The sequence below is a fragment of the Sapajus apella genome, unplaced genomic scaffold, assembly GCF_009761245.1.
Source record: "Sapajus apella isolate SASKATOON/1434 unplaced genomic scaffold, GSC_monkey_1.0 scaffold109, whole genome shotgun sequence".
Classification (NCBI taxonomy): Eukaryota; Metazoa; Chordata; class Mammalia; order Primates; family Cebidae; genus Sapajus; species Sapajus apella.
Window position 1 is genome coordinate 4238462 of NW_022437049.1, and position 6053 is coordinate 4244514.

A 6053-nucleotide genomic window follows, 5' to 3' on the forward strand; every position below is an offset into this window, starting at 1 on the left:
ATATTGGTGAGTCTGGAAAAGCTGGTTGGAAAATAATTCCATGAAAGTTAGTTCCCTAATGAACATTTCCAGTCTGTTTATTACATGGTCTAGGGCTGTTTGCTGCTACTGCCATGGCATCTATCATTATCTATATGTTGACAATTCCCAAACCTATCTTATCAGTGTTAGCTTTCTGTTGAGCTCTAGAACCATATTGCCATCATTTTACTGGATACATTCACCTGCATGTTCACAGCTACTTCAAATTCAATGTGCCTTAAATCAAAATTGTTATCTTCTCAGTCTTGACGGATATCATTACCATTTACTCAGTTATGAAGGCCAGAATTTCCAAGAATTGTCTTTGACTCCTTCCCTCCTCAGCCTCCATCCCCTTGATTCTACTTCTATTCTCCAGACAATGCCCCTTTTCTCTTAATCTATATTTCTTTGCCTGATTTTTACCTTATATTCTGTCTCATAGACACCTTCTTCTTCTTTTATATTGCCACTAGGGTTCTGTTTTCAAGACAGCTTTGGTCATGTCATTTACAACCCCTCCCCCGTCTTTAAATGTTTGAAGCCTCCCCATTGCCAATCCATAAAGTTTATGTTCCTTAGCATGGTTTCTTAGGCCCTCCATGATCTATCACTCAGCTACTGAACCATTATTGTCTTCTATTTTACATCTTTACCGTATGCTTTCCCCCATGCAATCATTTTTCACTTTCTTTAACATTGGACATTATTTAGTGCCTCAGTATCTTTGCATGTGCTGTTCTTTCTAAAAGCAGACTGCTTACAAATTCGATTCATTTTTGAAGAAGCAGGCACCTTGCCATCCTCCTCTCATCTTTTTTTACTTGGAGGAGTGCAACTTGTGCAGGATCTACCGTGAATCACGTTGTTATGCAGCTGAGGGGTGCCAGCGAGTCCTTTGGGGCCACTGTCAGAGACGAGGTTTTAATGCTCCTGCTGTCACTCAATGCAATCTTCCTTGGGTCCTTGGTGGAGATGGCAAAGAAAACTGCAGTTGACTCCACCACCTTCTATTTTCTAACATTCAGATTTTTGGCATATGAGCCTCATTCATCTCGTTGGGATGATACTATCTACTGTGTAGGAGTTTTGGAGCAATACATGAAAAGGGCAAAACCTTTAATAAGCTGTGCATGTTATAGCCATTAGCTACTATTAATTTAAATTCATTCTTTTCTTTTACTTTCTTTCCTTATTATGTCTCTTAGTTTCCTCGTCTTTGCCTTTCTATATCTTTCCTTTTCTCTTCCTACATTTTTCATATATTTTTTTTCTTTTCTCCCTCACTACTTTAGCAGTTAGAACTTTTAGCTCCACTTGGTACTTCTTCAGTTCTGACCCCTGAACTTACGTAAAGTGCCACCAACCCATGCCACGGCCTTAACAATGCTTATATTTCCCCAATTTTTAAAAACTTCTCTTCTGGGCATTAACAACCATTCCTGGCCTGGGGAGAGTTCTCCAACTTACACCCTGTCTTTGTTGTTGGACTTTTTAAAGAGGCTTTCTGTGTAATAGTGTGAACTGATTAACCTTTAGGCCTGAAAAAAATGGGAATATCAAAGCAGTAATATTTTCCGCTGTTTTCCACTGAAGGCTGCATCAGTCATAGAAATGTCTTTGACTCCTGTTTGGTTACTGCACCAACAATTGAGTATAACTTTCTGAGTTAGAGGGAGATAATGGTTTCTTGGGGTAATAAACCTGTCAGGAGGAGGGAGACTTTCATCTAACTCAATAAAAAATGTGAAGGCATTGGGTGGCGGCACAAGGACATTGAGGAGATGGCAACATCTGGAGAATCTAGAGGCCTCAACAGCTTGGTAATTTACGGCCCTTAGAGAAATGTACTGGGCCAGGAGCCTGGAAACCTGGGTTCCGTTCTAATCCCTGTCACTGACTTCCAGAGTGACCTCCGGCAAGTTGCCTGACCTTTCTTTGCTTCTTTTATTCATCCTACAGGCAAGGATAATAACAGTACTGGTATTTATCCGTTTGTTACCCAAAGAGAATTTTTATTTCTCTCTCTGTCTTTTTGGGCAGATAAATGAGGCACCCTTTTTGAAGCTGTTACATAAATTCAAGGTTTTATTTTTATCACATATATATATTATTTACAGGGAACTTTAATTTATTTCATTGGAAATTTATCAGACTTGAGATGTAAGGAAGTTTGGTGTTAAGGCCATGCCAATTTTAAAGAGAAATAAGGTGCAGCTCAGAGCAATTGATACTTGCAGATCAGAACTCTAAAATCCTATTTAAAATCACTAGTTTTCTCCTATTTAATCACAGACCCACAGACAAAAGGGAAACTTTGCAAATAAAATCAGAGAACCTTGAAAACACAACTACCTGTAGTTAATTACTGGCAAGTGAGTCATGTTTCATCATGGAACAGCGGTGATGTTTCTATAGTTCACTTGGATGTCACACAGCAAACATAGGTGGGGACAGGATTAGGGCTCAACTCAGCTCCCTCCTTCTCCATGCAAACTTACCAAGTCAGAATGACATTAATTACCTCAATACTCTTGTGCCTTTTTAACTGTAGCATTTATTTACAATTATAGTATATTTTTGGAAATTATTTTCTTTCATTATAATTTGACTATTAAGAGGAGTGATTTCTGTGGTTACATATTCATTCATTTCATTCTACAACTATTAAGTGCTCATGAGTTATCAGTCAATATGATGACTTGGGAGATACAAAGATGGGCACATCCGTAAGCCTTCTGCTTTCATGGACTTTGGGATTTGGAGGGAAGACAGAGGTCAAAATATTGCCAATGGTACCAAGTACCAAGAAGAGAAAGCACCCCGGTGTGTGATATTCCCCTTCCTATGGCCATGTGTTCTTATTGTTCAACACCCACTTATATGTGAGAACATGTGGTGTCTGGTTTTCTGTTCTTGTGTTAGTTTGCTGAGAATGATGGTTTCCAGCTTCATCCATGTCCTTGCAAAGGACATGAACTCATCTTTTTTTATGGCTGCATAGTATTCCGTGGTGTATATGTGCCACATTTTCTTTATCCAGTCTATTACTGATGGGCTCCTGAACGACCAGTGGGTCAATGAAGAAAAAGAAGGAAACTAAAAATTTTCAGGAAACAAGTGATAATGGAAACACAATATACCAAAATATACCAAAACCTATATGTACAGCAAAAGCAGTACTAAGAGGGAAATTTATAGCAATATGCTTCTACCTCAAAAAAGTAGAAAAACTTCACATAAATAACCTATTGATTCACCTTAAAGAACTAGAAATGCAAGAGCAAGCCAAACCCAAAATTAGCAGAAGAAAAGAAATAATAAAAGACCAGAGCAGAAATAAATGAATTTGAAATGAAGAAAACAATACAAAAGGTCAGCGAAATAGAAAGTTAGTTTTTTGAAAAGAGAAGGAAAATTGACAAGCCTTTTGCCAGGCTAACAAAGGAAAAAAAAAGAAGACGCCCCCCCAAAAAAAAAAACAGAATTAGAGATTTATTTTAAAGGAGACATTAAAGCTGATACCCCAGAAATTAAAAGGATCATTAGTAGCTACTATGAGCAACTATATGGTAATAACTTGGAAAATCTAGAGGAAGTGGACAAATTCCTAGACACATGCATACAACCTACCAAGATTGAATCATGAAGAAATCCAAAAGCTGAATAGAATAGTAACAAATAACGAGGCGTGTGTCATTTTAAGGTGGCTCTGGAGCGGCCCGAGGAGCGGGGGATGGAACCCAGAGCCATGCTACGCTGAGCGGGGGCCACACAGCTGCCGCCGCCACCACCACCGCCGGGTAGGGTGGGAAGGGCGAGAGCCGCCCCCTCCAGGGTGGGCGCCTTTTGCGGTGGACGCTGACCGTCCAGGACGAGGGTTTCATCACCTTAAATGGTTTTGAACCAATGAAGCTGTATTCCCTTAAAAAGACAGACGGCCCATCACGTGGACTATAGAGCTTGTGGACAGACCTATATTGGGTTCAAAGCGGCGTCATGCACTTAGACTCCTGCAAGTTCCCCTAAGTTCGTAGGGGACTGCTTTGCCTTTTGATCTGAGAGTTGCAAAATTCCATAAAGAATGGCCCTGGTGGATAAGCACAAAGTCAAGAGACAGCGATTGAACAAAATTTGTGAAGCTATCTGCCCCTAGATCATGAACGGCCCCTGGCACGCCAGTCCCCTGGTGGCGCTGCTGGGCGGCCGCGAGTGCACGGTGGAGATGCCCATCCCGAAGGACCTGGCCTCCGTGGCCTTCTGTGAAGCACAGTCCACGCAGGAGATCCATGAGAAGGTTCTAAACGAAGCCGTGGGCTTCATGATGTACCACACCATCACCCTCGCCAGGGAGGCCCTGGAAAAGTTCAAGGTTCTGAGAGTGATCATGCGATAGGCAGTGGCTACGACAACGTGGACATCAAGGCTGCCGGTCAGCTCGGAATTGCTGTGTGCAACATCCCGTCCGCAGCCGTGGAAGAGACAGCCCACGCCACCATCTGCCACATCCTTAATCTGTACTGGAGGAACACGTGGCTGTACCAGGCCCTGCGGGAAGGCATGTGGGTTCAGAGCGTGGAGCAGATCCGCGAGGTGGCCTCAGGCGCAGCCCGCATCCGTGGGAAGACGCTGGGCCTCATTGGCTTCAGTCGCACGGGGCAGGCGGTTGCAGTTCGAGCCAAGGCCTTTGGATTCAGCGTCATATTTTATGACCCCTACTTGCAGGGTGGGATCGAGCGGTCCTTGGGCGTGCAGAGGGTCTGCATGCTGCAGGATTTGCTGTATTAGAGCGACTGCGTCTCCTTGCGCTAAATATCAACGAACATAACCACCTCCTCATCAACAACTTTACCATAAAACAGGTGAGGGAGGGAGCATTCCTTGTGAACGCAGCCCGTGGTGGCCTGGTGGATGAGAAAGCCTTAGCCCAGGCCCTCAAGGAGGGCAGGATACGAGGGACAGCCCTCGATGTTCACGAGTCGGAGCCCTTCAGCTTTGCTCAGGGTCCGTTGAAAGGTGAGCTGAATCTCATCTGCACTCCTCACACTGCCTGGTACAGCGAGCAGGCGTCGCTGGAGATGAGGGAGCCATTGTCACCAAGATCCGCCAAGCCATCACAGGTCGCATCCCAGAAAGCTTAAGAAACTGTGTGAACAAGGAATTCTTTGTCACATCAGCACCTTGGTCAATAATAGACCAGCAAGCAATTCATCCTGAGCTCAATGGTGCCACATACAGACATCTGCCAGGCATTGTGGGCATGGCTGCAGGATGACTTCCTGCAGCCATGGAAGGGATCATCCCTGGGGGCATCCCAGTGACTCACAACCTCCTGATAGTGGCACATCCATCCCAAGCACCCTCTCCCAACCAGCCCACAAAACATGGGGACAATCGAGAGCACCCCAATGAGCAATAGCAGAGAATGCCGTAAGGTAATCATTCAGATACACTTGGGACCAAGAGACAGTGAAAAATAGATGAACTAAGAGAAAAAGAATCAAGTCTTTGTAACTGATTCTGAACATAGGCATCATTGATGTTGCAGTGTTAAAACTACAAGAGCTAGAAAACTGAAGATTTCGTCTGCTTATGGAAGCACTGAAAGACTAGGATATGATTTATTAACGACCAACTTCTGTTATTGTGCGTTAAGGTTTTCATCTGTGCGTTAAATCACAAAGAATAAATAGAGCTTTTCCCCTTATCAGTCCCTTGGGCACAGCAGGTCCTGAACAAGAGTGTTGTTTCAAGAGTTCAAACATCCAAATAAAAAATATTAAGAGGAAATCCCCATCTTGTGGTTTGAGTGCCTTCAGTCTACAGGGGCTGGCTACCTCTTTTTGCTAATAGGAAGAAAATATTACTACTAAATGGGGAGAGAATTGTTTGCCTGTGGTAGACACCTGCATGCATGGGCTTGAAGACAGTACAGGCTCCTGTACAGAGAAGCATCTCTCACAGCTCAACCGCATACTGAGCAGGGAAGTTGATTGTAAGTTCAGTAAAACCCTCTGATAATGAAAAAAAAA

The 6053-nt window shown here is 43.3% G+C and overlaps 1 pseudogene; it reads left to right on the top strand.

Moving 5' to 3' along the window:
• The first annotated feature begins 3850 nt into the window (after positions 1 to 3850).
• LOC116537365 lies at positions 3851 to 5683 on the top strand (annotated as a pseudogene).
• Positions 5684 to 6053: the final 370 nt, after the last annotated feature.